The sequence below is a fragment of the Neovison vison genome, chromosome 4 (genome assembly GCF_020171115.1).
Source record: "Neovison vison isolate M4711 chromosome 4, ASM_NN_V1, whole genome shotgun sequence".
Classification (NCBI taxonomy): Eukaryota; Metazoa; Chordata; class Mammalia; order Carnivora; family Mustelidae; genus Neogale; species Neogale vison.
In genome coordinates, this window is record NC_058094.1 from 152736608 (window position 1) to 152758217 (window position 21610).

Consider the following 21610-nt stretch of genomic DNA (forward strand, 5'->3'; position numbering starts at 1 on the left):
ATGAAATTTTCAGAATAGACTTCCTTATTTTTCTATTATCTGACATGGCCTCTTGAAGTTAGCCATTATTTATTTTTTCATTTAAAAATTGCTCTTTAAAATCATCTGTGCCTAAGATACTTTTTGAAGGGTAGATATTCACCTAATTATTGAACTTTTAAAGAGCTCAGTGGCTTAAGCACATTTTATTTTTCACCAGGAGACAATTTTGGTAGTAAATATATATTTTAGAACACTGTCTATTTGATTCAACTTTTTAAATGTATTGAATTTGTTAATTTTATTTTATATTAAATTGTTACATCATATATATAATATTTGTATTATAATTTAATTGTTTTACATATTTTAAATCAAGCCTTTTAGTTGTTTTGTTCAAATATTCCATTTCCTTACTTACCCAAAACTTTTTTTTGTTTTATGCATTCATTTCTAATTGTATACTGTATTACCCACCTGTAATTTAAATAGCTAACTATGATAGGAACTTTGTTAATTTTTCTTTAGATTTCTATCAATTGTTCATTGTATATTTCAAGCTTATTTTGTTTAAGCCATGGGCAGTCATAAGTCTTCTATTTTGATGGCAGATTTTTCTTTTGTTATTGGGCAACTCTTGTCTCTATTCTAATTAGTGTTTTCAATTACTTTTAATTCTGTGAAAAGACTAATATTATCTGTTTTCACATATTAGTATTTGTTTGATACATCTTTCACATGAAAATTCATTTCAAACTTTCTAGATAGCTTTATCGTGTCTCTATATTATGTATAACATTTTACATGGATACAATTTTATACAATATAGTGTTCTTTTAATTGATTAATTTAATCCTCCTAGTATTGAACTATTTAGATTAACTTGTTAAAGATTTTATTTGGTGCTTTTAAAAAATATTTTTAAAATGTTAAAAATTTTTTATATTTAGATTGACTTATTGGAGATATTATTTGGTGCTCGATTTTAAATGTTTCTTTTCTTTTGGCCTAACTTACCTTTTCTTGACATTTGCTAATTTGACAAAGATGTCTATGCTCTCCCCATTCTTTTTCTTTTTTAATTCTGTTAATTTACCACCTATAACTTATATGTCTATTATTTTAATGGTTATCCTTAATGGTTTTAGCCATGCATATTTAGCTTTTGGGAAAATAAACAGAACAATGCAAATGATTTTTAAAAATGAGGCTATTTACTGAGAACATGTATTAGCAAGGGAACTGCCACCATCATTTACTGTTGGCCAAGATTTAAAGCCAAGCAGTGGAGAGGAAAAGCTCTATAACAAAAAGGGGGAAAGTTTCACATATTCTCTGATTAGAGGTTGCCGGCATGGGGAAGCTAGAAGAAAATCTGACTAGAAACGAGTTATGTGAACGGTTTGGAAGGGATATTTGGCTTTTCCTGGTGGATCCCTGAGTTGGTGGGCAAAATATAGGAAACTGATAGTCATTGATTAAATCACGGCAATTCTGGGCCGATTACTACAAAGGATGTGCATTGGTACTCAGGCTGGGTGTTGTAAAGATTTTATTTATTTTACTTATTTGACAGAGAGAGATCACAAGTAGACAGAGAGGCAGCCAGAGAGGTATGGGGGAAGCAGGCTCCCTGCCCAGCAGAGAGCCTGATGCGGGGCTCGATCCCAGGACCCTGAGATCATGATGTGAGCCGAAGGCAAGAGGCTTTAACCCACTGAGCCACCCAGGCACCCCTTGGGCTGGGTGTTGTAAAAATGTAGGTCTGCACCCTTGTATAATATATGCCCTGGTTAATATCTGTTGATCTATTTGTCTCTCACTATAAGTCTTTCTTAAAATATCTTAGACTATTCAATATCTCTACCAACCTCTCTATACAAAATAAGGCTTGATTACATCTTAATTAACCAGCACACTAAATTTCTTCCATCCTCCTTGACATAATTCTCTAGAACTTAGTTCTATATTCTTAAAAATAAAATTTTATATTATTTTATATGCAGAAGCAGTTAATGAAATAGGACAATATATGTTAAAATATTTGGGGCTTACCACTGCTTTTGCATCCCATTGATTTCTTCTCGTTTTACTTTCCCTCTGACTTATACCTTATGACTTGAAGATAGTAACATCTCCTATTCCTTGATTGTCCAGAAATGGTTTTATTTTGTCATTTGCATTTGGATAACTGTTCAGCAGGATACAAAAATTTTTATTGGCAGTTATCTTCCTCGTAGGATCTTTAATATATTACTCCATTGTGTCTGGCCATTACTGTGGGTAAGAAGTCTGCTATAAGACCACTGAGGACGTTACTCTTTAATCGGGGAGCCGTTTTTGTCTCTCGATGTCTGTTCTAATTTGTCAAGGCGGAAAATTCCATGAATTGGCTGCATCTTTGCACAGAGGAGGATTTGTCAGCATCTGACCGAAACGAACACCAGCGCTGTTCTCCACTCGAGGACCGTGACCTGCGGGCTGGAGACAGCAAAAGCAAGCACAAGCCGCTCACTCTCACGGGACCAGGCCGACTTCACTTCCTTCCGTAGTAACAACACCCGCATCGACGCGCTTCGAGGGCCGCCTACACGCTAACCCGTTTACCTGAGTGACCTTGCGTGCTCCTCCCGACAGCCCCGTGACGACTGTTACTGTCCCCATTTCACAGAGGAGAACACAAAGCTTAGGGAGGTTCAGCGACTTGCTCGGGATAACTCAGCAGTGACAGGCAGGTCTTGCAAATTCCGAGACTCATCCCCTAGCGTCCTGTGCGCTTAAAATCCCGGCCACAGAAGGAGAGCCTGGGGATGTCACAGGAGGCTTATATCACTGTTAAAAAATAGTATTTAGGGGCACCTGGGTGGCTCAGTGAGTTAAAGCCTCTGCCTTCGGCTCAGGTCGTGATCCCAGGAGTCCTGGGATGGAGCCTCAGTCCCACATGGGGGGCTCCCCTCAGCAGGGGGCCCGCTCCCTTCTCTCTCTCTCTGCCTGCCTGTCTTCTTGGATCCCTGTCTGTCAAATAAATAAATAAAATCTTTTTTAAAAAGTTAAAAAAAAAAAAAAAAAGACCACTGAGGAAAACTGTCTTTTACTGCAACTGAAGGTTTCTTTCGTATTTATCCTTTATCCTTGATGCTATTTTCTTTTTATTTTTCTATTTTTGAGGATTTTATTTAATTATTTGAGAGAGAGAAAGAGAGAGAGAACATGAGCAGGGGCAGAGGGAAAAGCAGATTCCTCACTGAGCGGGAGCCATATGTGGGACTTGATCCCAGGACTCTGAGATCATGACCTGAGCGGAAGGCAGCCACTTAACAAACTGGGCCATCTAGGCACCCTGCTATTTTGTTTTTCTAGGAGTGGATTTGTTTTTATTTATCCTGAGCAATACCTAGTATCATTTTTAATCTAATGGGTTTATGTGATGTTTAGTTTTGGAAACTTCTCAGCCACTGTCTTATTAAGTATTTGTTCTGTATCATTGCCTGTATTTGTTTTTTTTTTTTTTTAAAGAGTTTATTTATTTATTTGACAGAGAGATATGACAAGTAGGCAGAGAGACAGGTAGAGAGAGAAGGAGGAGGAAGCAGGCTCCCTGCTGAGCAGAGAGCCCGATGCGGGACTCGATCCCAGGACCACGAGATCATGACCTGAGCCGAAGGCAGCGGCTTAACCCACTGAGCCACCCAGGCACCCTGTATTTGTTTTTTATTTTTTAACTTTTTTTAAAGATTTTATTTCTTATTTATTTGACTGACAGAGATCACAAGTAGGCAGAGAGGCAGGCAGAGAGAGAGGAAGGGAAGCAGGCTCCCTGCTGAGCAGAGAGCCCAATGCGGGGCTCGATTCCAGGACCCTGGGAGCATGACCTGAGCTGTAGGCAGAGGCTTAACCCACTGAGCCACCCAGGCGCCCCAAGGTTTTTTTTTTTTAATTTATTCATTTGACAGAGAGAGACACAGCAAGAGAGGGAGCACAAGCAGAGGGAGTGGGAGAGGGAGAAGTGGGCTTCCCAATGAGCAGGGAGCCCTATGCTGGGCTTCATCCCAGGACCCTGGGATCAGGACCAGAGCTGAAGGAAACGGTTAATGACTGAGCCACCCAGGTGCCCCCATATTTGTTTTTCTTAAATTGCTTTTAAATTTATGATAAGGCATCTTAATCTCTCTCTGTTTTTATGACTCTTCAATACTTTTTATCCGTTTTATGTTTCATTTTGTGTTACTTCTTCAGCATGACTTACTTACAGTTTGCTATGCCCCTTTGGAGTCCTCACAGACTTTATATATTATGATATCTTTTTCTTTCAACAACTACTATTTTATTTCCAAATTTTCTAAATTGTTTATGTTCACCTACATTTGCTTTATTTGCTTCATTTTGTTTCAAATATATTTCTAGACTATTTTCTTTGGGTTATATTTTCTGAGGATTCCAAGAGTAGTGGTGTCAAATAAGTTTAGACTATTATGTTATTTTAATCTCTTCTGAAATCTTGTAATTATTGCTGTTTTTAGGGGTTTTTTGTAGAATTATATTTATTCATGTATTTTGGTATTTTAAGCTCCAGGTGCATGCTCACACACACTCTGCTTCTATCTCTGCTTTTTTAGTGGTTTTGGGATTGCCTCTACCTGGTCCAGGACTCTGGTCTATAATCAGATCTTATTTTAGAAGTTTGAGGGACTTACACCATGGGAATAGTTCCAAGATCGAGGAATCCAAGCATGGAGAGTTTGTCTCAGTTTCTGGTTGGGAGGTTGGCTCTATATCCTCTTGCCTCCACAAGCAAATTGCTTCATGCTAGGCAGAGCCCCAGTACCAGAAATTTTTTCCCTCCTTTATGTGCAGGATGGAAAGCCCCACTCTGGCAACTGGTTTCCAGCAGAGTTTGGCCCTTTTCCCAGTATTTACCCCAAATACATTCAGTCTTTCCTGCTCCACAGAAGTTAGACTCCTACCAGCTTCTGACTGCTTCCAGATCTAGAATCCAACAGGCCATCAGATTCAATTCTGATTATTTTATTCAATTCTTTGCAACTTCTTGAACTTGGAGATATTTATCTTTTTTTCATTATTTTTTGAGAGTGAATTTCTTTAATATTTGCTTTTTTATATTTTATCTACCATGGTTAGACATTTGAAGTGGGATGAGGTGAGCTTCAAAGCATGTATTTGCAATATCATTTTCCCAGAGCTGCATTTTATTTTTGTTTTTAACATAGTTCACTTTGACTAAATTATAAACTCAGGGAAGGCAGTGGCTGTATCTGTTCTGGCCATGATACTGTTGGTCTTTAATAAATATGTACAATGCCGTGCATTATTTAATTCATCACCAGGTGACCTAGGTACAATTTGACAATAATAATGTAATGTCTAGTGAAGCTTTGGCAAACTAAGCAAAGGAAAGTAATGCAACTTAGCATCATTAAGTAATATAGGTTGCTCATGGAATTTTATTGGAATTGAGCAAATACCAAAAGCAGTGTCTTGAAAAGTAGTCGTCCTTTATTTCTGACTATACAAAGTATCTTCATTTCAGTAGCATGCAGTAGAATAAATATGAAAAATCTAAATAGTGAGATAAATAAGGAAAAAGATAAATAGGCTTTAGCATTAGGCATCAAGAAATAGGCTTTTTACTTTAAGCAGAATCCAGGATCCTGTAGTCATCAAATGTTGATAGACATTACATAATGTTAGCATTTTCTGACCTACTTTGTGCTAACCATCTATTAGGCCCTTTACTAAGAGTCATTTCAATCTCAAAGCAACTTTTTGACATTGGTATCATTCTAGGTATAAAGATGACTAAAATGAAATTCTGAGGATTTGAGTGATCTGTCCACACTTACACAACTCCAGTCCTGAACAGTATTTGGATCTACAATTGTTTTCAAAAATCATGTTTCTAATCACTAGTGGAAACTCTGAAATGTGGACTTCTATGTATAATAGATTTTCCTCACCTAAGAAAAATCAGAACCATGTTCTAATAATTCACTTATTTTTCCTTCATTCCACAGTTATTTGTTGACTTCTTTCCTGCTCTCTGCCATATGTTGTTGCTGGATGCCAGAATCAAAGAGTGAGACAGAGATATGTAATATCTTACTTCATACAAATGTGGAGAAAAGCAATTTTAAATAATTATGAGAATAACCTATTAAGAATTAAGAATAATTTGTTGCTTCATGTAGGTTATCTTTAACATAAGACAATGTAAACAAGGTAAAATTTATCTCAACAGGCTCTAAAATTTCTTATTTTACTCAAAATATATGGCCTTCATTTGAACTAACTTACATTTATTAAATTTTCCAAACTGAGAGGGGGCTAATATTACCTCTTTCAGTATGCTGAAAGCCATATAGAAGGAAATACTTTATTTCTCTGGTACATTAACCAAAGCTATGTTGAAATAAGCATAGTGTGATCATACTAATAAAAATTTAAATTTACTAATTTAGTATCAGCTGTCCATAACCCCCTCTTTCTTTACAAGGTTCAGTTTATAATTCCAGGGTACTGTTGGGAGTGGTTTATTTTATGTCCCCCCTGTTTAACATGCAGGAAACACATTTTGCTTGCCTCTGGTGCTCAGGTTCTGGCAGGAACCCTTCAATGCTCACCTTGCATTGTACTGTACCTCTTCCCATGTTTTCTTGATCCACACAGTGAGAGGTTGGTATCGTGATGGGTAAGTCCATGTTTCTCCTTACTGCCCTGCCCATTCATTCTCCACACAACCTCTCAGGTCCACAGGAGTTGATTAGGCTTTAGGTAACGCAAAGGAATAATAACTTAGAATGCAAAATGTGCAGCTGATGTAAAATGTTTGTTCCTATAGTTCAGGTGGAAATTAATCCAGTAATTAAAGCCATAGAGAAACCTGGTCTCTTATGATTATACCCATTTTCTAACCTAGCTTCCCTGGTCTCAAGTTGTGCACCAGACTGTAAAAGATACCTTTCTTCGTATTTCCATGTTTTAAATCTCTACCCATCATTGAATTATTTAATCCTTTTTAATAGAAACTGACTTTGACTAAGGTCCTTTCCCCGTCCTCCAGTGGTGTGTTTTTCCATATTTGAATTATTAAGTCCAGTCAAGGAGCCAAAACACATCAGCCTATGGAAACAGCTTGCAAACTGCACTTTGGGGGCAAACACAATGATCAGAAATTTTTTTAATTTACTGCCAAATAATTAAATTTTGGAGATTTTGTAAAAAAGTTAGATTCTTGTCTTCTAATAAACTGAAAAAGTTAGAAACCCAGGATCTGTATTTCTACATGGAAACAATTAGATATCATGGAGTGGCTGCATCCCTTGGAAGAAGAGAAGTGTGCAATCTCTAGACTGTCACAGACTGTCATAGAACTGCTATTCTCCATTGGTTATATACTGGCAGTTTTATTCATCTTCTCTATCTGCTGCCCCCTGAAAGCATTTGAGTTTTTGACTTTTGTTAGAGAAATGCTCCAGGTGCCATCAGATGGTTGAAACCCCAAATAGTCCATGATTGTAATGAAATCTTCAAGCCTAAGCCACATGAAATCTACCCACCATTAATCATACCCACAATTATTTTCCTTAATTTCCAAAATGACATTTCCCAAATGTTAGTAAACTATGTACTACCTTCTCCATTTCTGATATGTCCGAGTAGCACTTGTACATTTTTTACATTAAGCAAGGAGCTGATCAAGGCTTTTTTTTTTTTTTTTTCCAGGAACATCAAGGACATTTTAGGCATTTTTGAAAGAACAAGCTTTATGGAGGCAAAATTGAGACTTATAGAGGTGGGAAGGCCTGGAGTAATGAAGGTCAGGAAGATACCCTCCAAGGAACCAGGGCATACAAGAGTCACAAGAAAGCTAGAACCAATGACTGGAGTGCCTATGGTGGGAGATTCCCAAAAAGTCTTTGGCAAGGGGCACCTGGGTGGCTCAGTCAGTTAAGTGTCAGCCTTTGGCTCAGGTCATGATCCCAATGTGCTGGGATCAAGCCCCATGTTGGGTTCCCTGCTCAGTAGGAAGCCTGCTTCTCCCTCTCCCACTCCCCGGGCTTGTGTTCCCTCTCCCGCTGTCTCTCTCTCTCTCTCTCTCTCTCTCTCTCTGTGTCAAATAAATAAATAAAATCTGAAAAAAAGAAAAGAAAAGAAAAAAGTCTTTGACAAATCCCTCGTTGGCTATAAACTTATTTCTATGACCCAGTCTACAAATGCCATTAGAGGACAAAGTTTTTTCCTTCTTCGCCTTCCAAATTTTGTTTTAAGTGCTTCTCATTCTTGGAGCTGAACCAGAAACACACAAAGGAGGCAGAGAAATATAATTCCCAGCTTTCCTTCTCTGTGGTACAGGAAAAGCTTAGATGGGCAGAATAGGACTGAGTGCCAATGAATATGTGATGTGAAGAGATTTGCTTTTAAAATAAATCTGGTGGTGGAGGGAGACTAACAAAGGAACATGAAAGATTCTAAGATAAGAGCATCAGAGCTATTATGAGCTTGTGAAGACTATTAGTTCCACAGCAGGTCTGGGCCTGGAACCTCAGATTGCAGGAATCTGACAACAAGAAGGGTGAAGGGAAATAAGATGTTCATCACCCCACCTGAAATAAGAGACTCCATCTCTGATGGAAAGTTGGTCCACACACACTAGGAACATGAGAATGAGGGATTGTGGGTATGGTGGGGCTGCAACACTGAAAGGATCCATGGCTTTGAGAGGAAGGAAAAGATCTTAAAAAAAAAAAAAAAAGAGAGTGGCAGCCAGGACAGTGAGAGGTGAGAGGGGGCTGGGGCTTTCCGAGGCTGCAGTAGTGTGGGGAAGGAGTACAAAGGCAGTGTAACATGAGCATTGACATCTAGGGGAGACTGAAGGAAGGGTTAAGTGAGGATTGCTAAGGACTGACCCAGAGCTGGAACCCAGGGATAGGTTAGAGGGACAGTCTTGTAATGTGACCTCAAGGTCTCCAAAAGAACAGAAAGAAAAAGGTAAATGGGCAGAGAAAAGTATGTTCACGGCATGAGTTTCCATCAGACAATTCTGTGCATGTCGTTTCCTGAGACTAGACAGTCAATGTCATGTGTTCAGTGTTTAGTGAGTTGACCTAGATGTGCAGCCCCTGTCACAGCTCAGTTCTCTTGCACATTATGGCTAATTCATGTCATGCACCCAGGGAAAGGCTTGTCTGAAGACTAATGATTGAGCCAAGACACACACACACACACACACACACACACACACACACACAATTTTTTCCAAAGACAAACATTCATTCTCAGAGATAGTACAGATTGAACCCAGAAGAGTAAGAAATATTTTCTTAACTGCAACTTTCTGGGACAGTACTTCATTCTGGCAGTCAGGTCTAAAGAGTGTCAGTACCTTTCCTTTACCAATGATTTCTGGACCTCTCAGGTCTATCCAGAAAGAAAAGCTGAAAACTGAAAAGTTGTTTGTCCACTCTTTCAGCTACAAAAGATGGGGCCAGAATTTTGACATTAGTCTTTACACACACAAAACTGAAATCACTGCTCTGGATTCTCCCTTTCCTCACTTTCCTCCTTCCTTCCCAGAGGAGGAGAGACGGAAAGGAGATATTTTTAATCTGCTTATCTTTTTGGTTACATTACATAATAGTAATAATTCAAAGGTCCATTACTTTACTAGTGTAGTTTAAGCAAATAAATGTGGCATACTTAATAGTTGATTTCTGGTTTGTATGTATCAAACAATTACTAGTGTTTGACATATGACCACACATAAATTACATCACATACTCCACTCGTTTTTTTAACAGGCAGTGACTGAATGTACCATGTTTCAGGAATGTGCTAGGGCCTGAGGTTACAAAAACATGTCAGCTGTAGTGTTTGCCCTCAAGGAATATTCTAATAAGGGATATAGGCATGTAACTCACGATTATAGCATCGTAAGTGCTAAGATTAGAGCATGATGTGGAAGATATTGAATTACAGAGAAGAAATAGCTGAAGAAGATAAAAGATTTAAGAAAATTTTCCTTAAGAGATGAAATATTTTAGTTTATACAATAAGTGCAGGGAATAATGGGGAAAAAGTAATGAAAAAGTTCACAATGTTATTAAATAATTAGAGAAATTAATGACTGCTGAGGAAACTAAGGACTGCTCTTACTTATCATTAAACCATGAAGTAACTATATATATATATATATATATATATATATATAAATATTTTATTTATTTATTTGACAGTGAGAGACACAGAGAGACAGGGAACACAAGCAGGGGGGTGAGAGAAGGAGAAGCAGGCTTGCCGCAGAGCGGGGAGCCCGATAGAGGGCTCGATCCCAGGACCCTAAATCAGGACCTGAGCCAAAGGCAGACGCTTAATGACTGAGCCACCCAGGTGCCCCGTGAAGTATCTATACTGTATTTTATGTGTATTTAGTTCAATCTTGGTTATTAAAAATAATGTATTTAGTTTTTTTGTGGCAAAAACACTAAATTGTTTCCCAATATACAATGTCTTTTTCCTTACTAATGAAACTCCAATTTTATTTATGTATTTATTTCTTAAAATTTTATTTATATATTTTGGAGAGAAAGCATGTGAACAAGGAGAGGAATAAGGGGAGGGACAAAGCAGGAGGGAGAGGAAGAGGGAAAGAATCCCAAGCACACTCTGTGCCAAGTGGGGAGGGTGACGTGGGGCTCAATCTCACAACCCTGAGATCATGACTTGAGCTGAAACCAAGGGTCAGACGCTGAACTGACTGAGCCATTCAGATGTCCTGGAACTCTAATTTCTAGACAGGCACACAACACATAGCATAAAACTTGCAGCTAAGACTGGCCTGTGGTTAGGTTGTGGCCCTTTGTAGGAGAAATGTCCTTAAAAAACAGGAAGATATCCTTCTCCATTCTTTCCTCCTCCCATGTGGCAAAAATACAGACATGGTGGTCAGAGCTAGAGCAGTTTCCCTGGACAATGCAATAAAAACTGTAAGCTGAAATACTAGAGAAAAACATAGAGGGAGCCTGGATTCCCGACCCCCAGAAGATCACACTATCCTTGGATCAGCTATTTTTTGGACTTTCTCTATTGGAGGTAATTGTGAATATTATATATCGTAAATGTGTATATTGAAGTTTTTCTATTATTTGAAACAAAAAAATCAAAGTGAATATAGTTTTAGTTTTACACCCCCCCATTTTAAAATATCTTTTGTAAATAACCAAAGAAAAAAAAATCAAGCAGAATACAGCTAACATTTATTTACTTATTCATTCATTCATTTACTGTGACGTTTTTGTTTAACAGTTAACATTTACACACCGCATTTGGCAAGTTAAAATTTGATGAGATGTATGTCTCTCATCTAATTCTGCTTACACCCTACAAAGCAGGCACTATTAATACCTGTGCCAGTTTACAGGGAAAAAGGCTTAAGAGTTAGTGAGGACAGAATCAGTATTTGAGCTAGGCAGCTTAAATCAATGCTTGGCGCTTCCTGTCCAGGATGTTCTGATTCCTTAATTAAATATAAATTTAAAAGAAGGAAATTCACTTTTTCTTAAAAATCATAAAGATCAGGGCACCTGGGTGGCTCAGTGGGTTAAGCCTCTGCCTTTGGCTTGGGTCATATCTCAGGGTCCTGGGAGCGAGCCCCGCATCAGGCTCTCTGCTCAACAAGGAGCCTGCTTCCCCCCTCTTTCTGCCTGCCTCTCTGCCTACTTGTGATCTCTCTCTCTCTCTGTCAAATAAATAAATAAAATCTTTTTAAAAAATCATAAAGATCAAATTATAAAATTTCATAAATTTACTGATATATTTTCTGTGCTGCTACTAAGCACATAATAGCTAACAAAATATAAATTTTATATAAAATTATATATTACAAAAATGTATATATGTATATCTATACATATATACACACACCCACAAATACAGAGATGCTACAGAGATTATGTACATGAAATAAAGAGACAAAATCCAATGGGAGACATAAACAGAGACCTTCATAAACTTGTGAAAATATAGATTTAAAAACAACTTAAAATTTTTCTTTTTAAATGCCCAGATGCCCAATTTCATATAATTCTACCAGTTCTGAATTTTTCTCAACTGAAAGAAGACTTCTGTTATTATTAAGTGAGCAGTCAATAAGAATAGAAAATTCTTCCTGAAAAATATAGTCATATAATTTCTAAGCAGGAATGGACCTTAGAGAAAACCTAGTCCAATCTCTTAAATTTATTGATAAAGTATTGCTCAGAGAATTAAGAAAACTATACATTCTAGCAATTATGGTTAGACTGGGAGTTAGACTGAGTTTTCCTAATGATCAACGTAACGATGGTTCCACTACATTTCATGCATGTAGACCATCTTCTACTTTCATTTGATGAAAAAGTAGACAACATGTTTCAGTGTGGCTAGGTAACATCCCTAAAGGAAAGAGGATTATAGGGGCACTTACAGAATGACAGTTTTAAGTAGTAGTTTATTGTACTCAATGTATCAACCAGTCCATGGTCCTTGATCTGAACACAGCCATGGCAGGTTTATAAGCCAATGGAAAATGCATTGCTAAATGTATACCATGTACATTTTTCTGATGAATGTGTCCATATTTTTGTTGTTGTTGTTAAACTCACAAAGTTGTCAGTGATCTAAAAAAGACTAAGATCCAATGTTATCTTCAAATGTGACTGACTATTCTCTGAATCAGGGCTCCTTTCCATCACATAATGCAATATCCAATCCTTGTTAAGTTTTTCTTTCTTTCTTCTTTTTTTTTTCTTTTGGAGGACAGACGTATATTTTAAGGAACCATGCAATATTTTGAAACAGAGGTAGTCCTGGCTTATATTGGCAATTCCAAGAATGGGGCAGTAAAGAGAGTTTGTGTTGAACCTCTTCCTCCTTAACCTTTAGCAAAACAAAATGAATTGGCTTTTAAATATCACATCCTTTAGAAAAGTCCATTAAGAAGCTCATTTGCTTTCATAGGTATATCACATGAACCTACTCCTTAGGTTTGGAGATCAGGCTCTGCAGTTGTTCCTGAGACTGTCAAAAACACCAGTCACGCCACACATCTCACACTCTTAACTAAGAACAATTCTGCACAGTTAGGAGCCTTTATCTAAAAAGAGTTTCAGTATAAAGTAAACATGGCGAATGAATTCCTCTCTTTCCCTTGGAGAGGTCATGTTCGAGGTTCACTGGCGATGCAAGATGGGAAGGCCTGGCCTGTGCCCACCTGCTAAGAATTAAACAGAGAGCTGCAGTCTCTTGTGCAATCAATGCCTGGTCTTTAAAGGGAGGCCCTAAATTTGTCACCAGAAACTCTGACATGCTCACAAACCATTTATTAATTTGAGTTAATTTGAGCATTATGGAATTGCTCTAACTTAAACATAATGATTCTCCCAAAAATGTGAGAAAACTCTTAAGCAAAGTAGATGCATGTATTACTTTGGGTAATCAAGTTTCCAAGCAGGTTTTGTACCCGTCTCAGCATGGTGCTTAGTATCTAAAACCCCACCACATGTTGTAACAATGAAGTTATTGCTTATCAACCAGACCAAGTTGACAACCAACAAATGTTGCCATGAGTTATTTCAGGCTGGATTACAATCCTCACCTTGGAAACCCATCAGTGTGTTGTGGTAAGTAATGCTCAATAATGTTCAAGGTTGCAAACTTGTACAGAAACATAGTCAGAAATAAACAACCACCACCAACACAAACAAAACAAAAATGGAAGGAAACCTATGTATGGAGAAATGTCCTCCAAAACCACTAAACTAATTATTTAAATATATATTTTCCACAGGGGAAAAAGTAAACTCTTTTAGTTAGGGCATGAATAATTCTAGACAACACCATGTTTTTATTAAAACCTAACCTTACAAGTAACACTGGACTATTCTCAGGGATAGATGGGCATTCATCACCCTCCTCTTTGATGGAAGGTGTTGATACATTTTTGGTGGTAGCTTAGCTACACCGTTCTTTAACTTCTTCAGAAGTTTTAGATGAAGACCATTTGAACTTAGTGATTTATGGCCACTTAATTTCTCATATTTTTTCAATCAGGTCTTTGTTTTGATTTCTCTGACAGTTCTTCACCTTCCTTCTCTGTACAAAATAACTCCAGGGTAGACGCTTCTTTATCATTCTGGAGGAAAGGCCAAGCACAAAGCACCCATTCAATTCCTTTGCATTCTTTGCAGTCTCTTCGGATCACTTCAGAGCCAACAAAGTGGTCTAATAGATCAAATCAATCTCCAATGGATTTTGCATTTCTGATATGCTGATCTGAAAGGAGTTGTTTTATTATGCATTTGGGGATCACCTTGGTTTTTAAAAAAATTTTTTTTTTTTTTTGGTTTCAAACATTATCCTTAAAAGTCATTTTTGCAGGCTTTTATCACTTGTCTTTCATCCTTCCAAAACCCTAACAGCTCACTTTCATTTTCAGTTACTTTTCTCAAGTGTTCATGAATCCCTAATAGTGTATCCTTAAGCAGGTTCTATGCTATTTCTCTGGATTTGAATTTCCTACACCTCTTCTCTTCTGGCTAATCAGTCTCTCTTTCTTTTTTTTTTGCCTTAAACTTCTTCTTCTTTTTTTTTTTTTTTTAAAGATTTGAGTATCCACAGGTGTTCCTTTGATGTAATGTTCTCTATGAAAATGTCAAACTTGATTATGTCATCGCTACTGCTAATTTTAAATTTCTCATCTTTTACTCTCAGACCAATGATTCAGAAATGACAGAAGCTATACCAACACTAACTACTCAAATACTGTTTTTACAAAACAATAACAAATTTCATTATACAACAGCAAGACAAACTTCATGACTTAGATTTTTTAACAACAAACTACTCTCAGTATTGGTTATGCCACCTCTTAAAATGTGTCACTTGTGTCAAAGTGGTGAGAATTACAAGTTTCCTGTCTATCAACCCTGACCCCTCCTAGGTTCTGTATAACAGGCCTCTGCTATAATGCGAAGCTTATGTCCTATATTTCAATATGATAAATCAATCACAATGAAACATAGGTTTCTTATTAGCATATGCCAATCACTCTTTGGTAATCTACCAACACTTATGTAGAGTAACCATAATTTATCCTTCTTTATATAAATAAAACAATCTGTCTCTCTCACTTTTCCAACCATTTAAATATAACGCCTCCTGGCAGACAAACCAAACGGAGCCGTGGTGAACCTATTCTTACTCCTTCCAGATTGAATACATCTAACCAAATAGTTTTGTATTACCACAGATTTTCTTTTGCAAGAAACCCTGGAAGAACCACTCAATTCTTAGTATAACTGAAAAACATGCAAATCTTTCAGCAAAACCTGTAAGTGACTTTATAAAAAAAAATTATAAATTCAACACAAACTTTGCTGTTAGTAGAGAAATTTTTTCTAAAGTTAGATCTTAGATCACCTTGTAATCATCTATTTGTCTTACACAAATCCTTCAAATCACCAGTTCACTTGCAGACCTTATTATCAGTATTTCCCAAGTGCCCACAGTGTACAGAAGGCACACCTGGGTCTGTATGCATCTGGTAATGTGAGCATCTAAATTCAGATTTGAAGCATCTTACCTTTGCAGGGAACTCGGGCCTTTTTTCAAATAAACAAGGTTTAGATAAATGTTATGGGTAGAACTGACCCCTCCAAATTCAGGAATTATAATGTCTATTACTTCAAAATGTAGCTTATTCAGAAATAGCATTGGGCAGATGTAATTAGTTAAGATGAGGTCATAATAGAGTATGGTGGGACCCTAATCCAACACAACTATTATCTTTATAAAAAGGAGAAATTTGGACACAGAGCTGAATATACAGGTAAAGCGCCATGCAAAGACTGGAGTTATGCTATCACAAGCCAAGAAACCACCAAAATCTTGCAAAGAAGCCTGGAACAGATCTTTCCCTAGTACCTTCAGAGGGAACTTGGTCCTGTGGAAAACCCTGAACTCAGATGTCTAGCCTCCAGAACTGTAAGATAATGAAAAGAAATTTCCAGAGTTGAAGCCACTCAGTTTGTAATACCACCTTATGAACTTCCCAACAAATTGCTGCAATAAAATTCAGTATTAATCAATAATTAATTCATCAATATCAAATAATCAGGTAGGCAGAGAAAAGAGAAGTTTATAGGAAGATTTTGAAGGATTATTACTTTTAAAGTGAAGTATAAAGACTTCCCTAATTTTTAGATAATATAGGCTTGCTCCTCACTATCCCCATAGCATTTGTTAATATCTATGTTAACAATGCTTTATCATGCTATTATGATCATTTGTCTGCAGATATGTTTCTTTCTTAAACCTGAAATATCAGAGGGCTAGGACTGTGTATCACTTCTTCATTTCAGAATGCAATAATGATACAGGACACATAGTACATGTTCATAAAATGTCTTCAGAAATGATGAAACTAGATTTGCCACACTATTGTAGAATGTTAACCAGATTATTCTGTTAAATAAAAGTTTTCATTCAAAGTAGTTATTCGTCCTTAACCAAGACACATGAAACAGTTCAATGGTTTAGACTACAACCATATCCTTTCTCAATGCCATAACTAAAACCAAGAAATGTGTTGTCTGTTTAAAAGGGTCCTTAGAGATCAAATATACTGACGATAAAGTGGACTGAGCAGTTTCAGTGAAAAGACAAAAAACAGTCCCTCGTCTCTGACCTTGACTGCTATTTGTAGATTTGTTGTCTGTTTTTCAGAATCTAGTATTAAGAGAAGGTATAAAAATACTGCCATGTGTTCACCTCTATTCTAGGTCCAGGTTGTCCTGCCCGGCCAAGAATGGAAGTACACAAGTTGAAACACACATCTTAATGTGAACCAGACTTGGTGGGGGATTCACCACAATATCCTGCCAGGTATTCAAGCCTTCCAGATACTCTGCTGTCTTTTGATGATCTGCCTATAAATTCTTTCAGTCTCAGCCTCAGCCCAAGTTTCTCCTGCACCTCCTCCTCTCTCTGACCTCCCCTGTATCTCATCTGCCTTGTGCAATCTGACATAAGCTACTTGAGTTCAGTCTCACTTTCATTTTGCTGCATCTGTTTTACAATATAAACCTGATTTCTGTGTTTCCAAGCATTGCCTGGTATCTTGTCTCCTGTCCCTGACAGATAATTCAGTTTTATTTTTCTGTCTCCAGATCTTAACCTTCCTCCAGTTATCCAAGACATAGCAGCTCACCAGCAGTGTGGAAGCACAAATACCTGCTCTCTGTGCCCAGGTCCCACATTTCATCCAGGAAGATGCATTCCCCCAGGTAGCTATGCTACTGACATAAACTACTATTGGCAGGTTCTTGTATATCAACCAAATGGATGGAAATAAAGCATTTATAATCACAATATTTCTCAATCTCATTAGTTGATAACATATACTGGTCATATTCATAGAGTAGACCTGAATATGCCTTCCCTATAGAGAAACTATTTCTTGTAGATGCTTAGTGTTTTTTTTTATATTTCCCATAGGATTTAAGATAACTGAGAAAAAAATCTCCATATTTTGCTTTCACTGTCATTATTTTCCTTCATTTCAAAAATATTTGATATACATCTAGATATATCCCTACAATAGAGATAGAAAATTAAAGAACTCTAGATTAAATGCAATTTAGATTGTATTTTGTTGGGTTGATAAAATGTTATTAAAGTATATTTGTTGTTAAGATGCAAAGCCAGTGTATTTTCTATCCCACCCCCCTCCACCTGAAACAAAACCAAAACCAAAAACCATGAATTTCTAAATGATCTTGAAAGAAAATCAAAAGATCTGAAAAAATTATGTTTACTTTCTCACATGACTGGAATTGAGCTGTGATGTGGTTTCTTTAGTTTGCCACAGTTTTCACCATTCCCTATTACCTACCAAGCTCATTTCATTCATCTGAGATCATTGCTGGATCCTATATGCATTTAAATAACCTGCAATAAGCATGATATGATCTTGATATGTCATGCAAATGGTTTTAAGCTCTAAATCCTACATCCTACTGAAGAGAAGTTCTTCCATAGTAGAATCCTGCTTATTGTCAAGTATAACTTGCACATGAACTGACCTGCTCAGTAGTTACATATGTCCTAGGTTGTAGGCTTTCCTAAAGTGCAGAACTTTGACCCTATGGATATAGGCTTTTTGTTCAATAAAGAAAACCATCAATTACATTATGTTGTTTGGTACCAAAAATGCTTTGATCTTTTTAAGGGTATTTATTACAAAGGAAAGCAGGGCGAGAGTCCTCTGACAGACATGCGGTTTTATATGGAAACCTCAAGCGTCTGCGGTCTGTGACTTACTGGCATAAAACCATTGGAATAAAATGTTTCAGATTTGATCCACTTACCTTTCTGAATTTAATTTCTAGAGTTTCTATTTATTAACTATTATGTGTGGGTGAATCAATTTCTGTGGACCTCAATTTCTTAAATTTTTACATTATCTTAAAGCTCCATAACATTTCTAGAAATCCACTACGGTGTTTAAAAACTTGAGTCTCCATAATTAACACATTAGCAATTCCTGGCCACAACTCAAATATTTGCAGTAGAATGATTTTGTGAAAGAACTTGTGAAAGAACTGAAAATTACTGAATCCACTATTGTTTCACAAGTGGAATATTAATTTTTTTAAAAAATACATGTTCACCAGAATATGTACAAATTCGTTTGGAATTTCATATTAGAATCCTTATTTCAATTATCTAAAAATTTAGATTTATTAAAATGCAATGTATGTCTGATACCTCAATTATATGTGAGTCTAAAAAAAAGAAGAAAAAGTCAAACACAGAAAGAGTAGAAAAGTGGTTGGCAATAGCTGGGGGAAGATAAAGAGAGGTTGGTAAAAGGGTACCAACTTTCAGTTAAAAAATGAATAAGGTCTGAGGGTTTAATGTATAACATGATGACTATAACTGGTAACCCTGTATTATATTATTGAAATTCACAAAGCTTAAGTAGAACATAAATGTTCTCAACAAAAAAAGAAGAAACAAAAGGTAGGGAGTAGATGGGTAAGTTGATGAATGTATTAATGAAGTCATTGAGGGGCACCCTTTCACAGTGTACATTTGTATCAATTATCACTCTGTATTCTCTAAATATCTTACAATTTTCTTGGTCAGTCACACCTCAATAAAGCTGAAAAAAAGAAGTCCTCTCTTCCCTCAATCTTAGGTAACCTAAGACCAAAAGGAAAATTCATCTCCACCAAGTTGGGCAATCTGTACTTCCTGTTGGGAACCTAATTCAGCTGATTGTGCCACATCTCTTAATATAATAAAGTAGAATTTTGGAGTTTGTTTACTTCCTCTTCCTCCCAGACCCTGAAATACCTAACAAGTCATGCAATTTGTAAATTACTCATGCCCGGCCCTGCCCAATATTCTGTAGTTTTGTAACCAGCCATTTGTCCAAGCCTTGTCCCTTAAAAACTTTATCAAATGCCTTCAGAGTGGCATTTATGCAACATGCATTTATTTCTTTTTGATTCATGAAATCTCCTCCTCATCAGCAGTGTGAAGACAGGATAGCATCTTGGTTAAAAGCACAGGACTTGGTGAAGGTGGCAAGCCAAAGCTTCTATTGCTACTTAAACTGTTAACTATGTAGTTTTCAGCAGTAACTGAGTATGCTTGAAAGGTAAGATCAATTTGAAATACTATTTTTGGGAAAAGACAAAATACTTTTTAGATGTCACCAAAGAAGGCAGAATTAGGACCCCCCTGATGGATATGATTGGGATATACATTTTCAATGCAACACATTTAAGAATATTCACTCAAGCAATGTCAGAATAGAACTAATGTTTTATGAAAAATAATTTCTCCGTTCCTAAATGTACTGAAGTAGAGAAAAAAAAATGACCACAAATTCAAGAAGGAAATTCAAATGTCAAATGAGAAAAAGGGAAAGTTGCATGAGGAAAATGAGGAAATAGTGAAAGATGTTTCTAGTTCGAGATTTTCAGCTTCTGTGGTTTGAGTTTAATTGAATTGACTTAAAGTAAATCCTAGTTCAAGTGCATACTATATTGAATTTCAGGACTATTTTAATTTATAGGAACAAACTTCAGTTTACTGAATGTGAAACGTTTTCATCACACAGACGAACATTATAAAGTAGTTCTTGAATTTAAAATCATTATATTTAAGAGATATATGAGTATATTTAATGCTACACTGGATATTTTGATAAAATTTAAATACATTTTATGAAAATCTATTCATTCTCAGGCACACACACACACAAACACACACAGTGAATTTTGTGTTAATTCTGCTCAAATATCTTTTGTTCTGTTTTCCTTCATTATCTTCCAATACTGACAAATCCAAAGGAACATTTTCTGCTTTGAAATGTATATTTATCAAAATAATTGAACTAATAATCTTAGAATTTTTATGGTTCTGATATCATTTGTAAAAATGAGTTTTACTTTGAAACATTTTTTTTTCCTGAATTTATTTTAACCAATTGCGTTTTTGCCCTTGAGAGATTTTTTTACAAGTAATTCCTTTGTTTCTTTTAAGCCTGTATGTAAAGAGATAAATTACTGCAAACTCTGATGGTCTTTTTAATGATGTGGGTACCTGTCCGTGGGATTAACTTGAGACCACCAACCCATTTCCTATAAGCCATCACTTAACATCATATGTTAGTAATTTTCAGTCTCTATTTATCTGGTTTGGATTCAAAATGGTAACCTAGAGGTGAAAGGTCTGATTTTTAAAAACCAACTCCCTGAGCCAACAAACCTTTTTAATTTTCTGAATTTAAGTTAATTATATCATTTGAGTTTAATGGGATTATCAACATGTTCACCTTCCTTTCAAAATAACATTTCCCTGTTCAGATTAGAATCAATTGTTTAATGTTTCCCTATGTTATAAACGGTACTAAAGAGGATGCAGTGTTATGCTAATATTCTTCACTATTCATTTTGAGAATGAACGTATTCTTGGGATTTAGTGGAGATAATACTTTTTTTTTTTTTTCAAGGTAACCATTTTGTTATGTTTTCCTGGAGTTGTTATATGAAATTTACTCACTGGTTAAATATTTATTTCATTGCAGCATTACTTTTGACCTGAGTTTTATTATATTTTTATGTCAGTAACATTTACAAAATGGAGGAATTTGGGGCACGACATAGTTGTGTATATTGAATATTGTATCATCTAAGCCATATAAATATACAGAATGAAAAGTTCTTATTCTAACCTTCATGAGTGAGTACACACTTAAACTTAGATTCTAAAAAATGAGGGTCAGTTTTAGACTATATCACTGGTTTCCTAATTCACATATTAGTGTTTTTCTGAAGGCTTAATGGATCCAATTTAACTTTAACACTTAGTCACTCACGTCACATTTTGTTTTCTTGTAGTTTGTCTTCTTTTGTCATTTTAAAGTTTATTGATTGAAGAACTGAGAAAAATGCAGATGAAATATTAATGAGATATAAAGGTAGTAAAGATGAATGATAAAAGTACTTTTTAAAAGATAATACTAGATGTATTAATTCTTTAAGAAGATACTCATTTCAAAAGAAAC

General features: G+C 36.2%; 1 long non-coding RNA gene across 1 annotated transcript in view; it reads right to left on the reverse strand.

Moving 5' to 3' along the window:
• Window positions 1–1679: 1679 nt before the first annotated feature.
• Window positions 1680–21610, reverse strand: part of LOC122904022 — a 55978-nt gene continuing 36047 nt past the window's right edge. Inside the window, exons 2-3 of the long non-coding RNA XR_006384128.1 lie at window positions 6618–6762; window positions 1680–2460 (exon numbers count right to left, since the gene is read on the reverse strand). This is a non-coding gene — a long non-coding RNA (uncharacterized LOC122904022). The remainder of the gene's footprint in view (window positions 2461–6617; window positions 6763–21610) is intronic.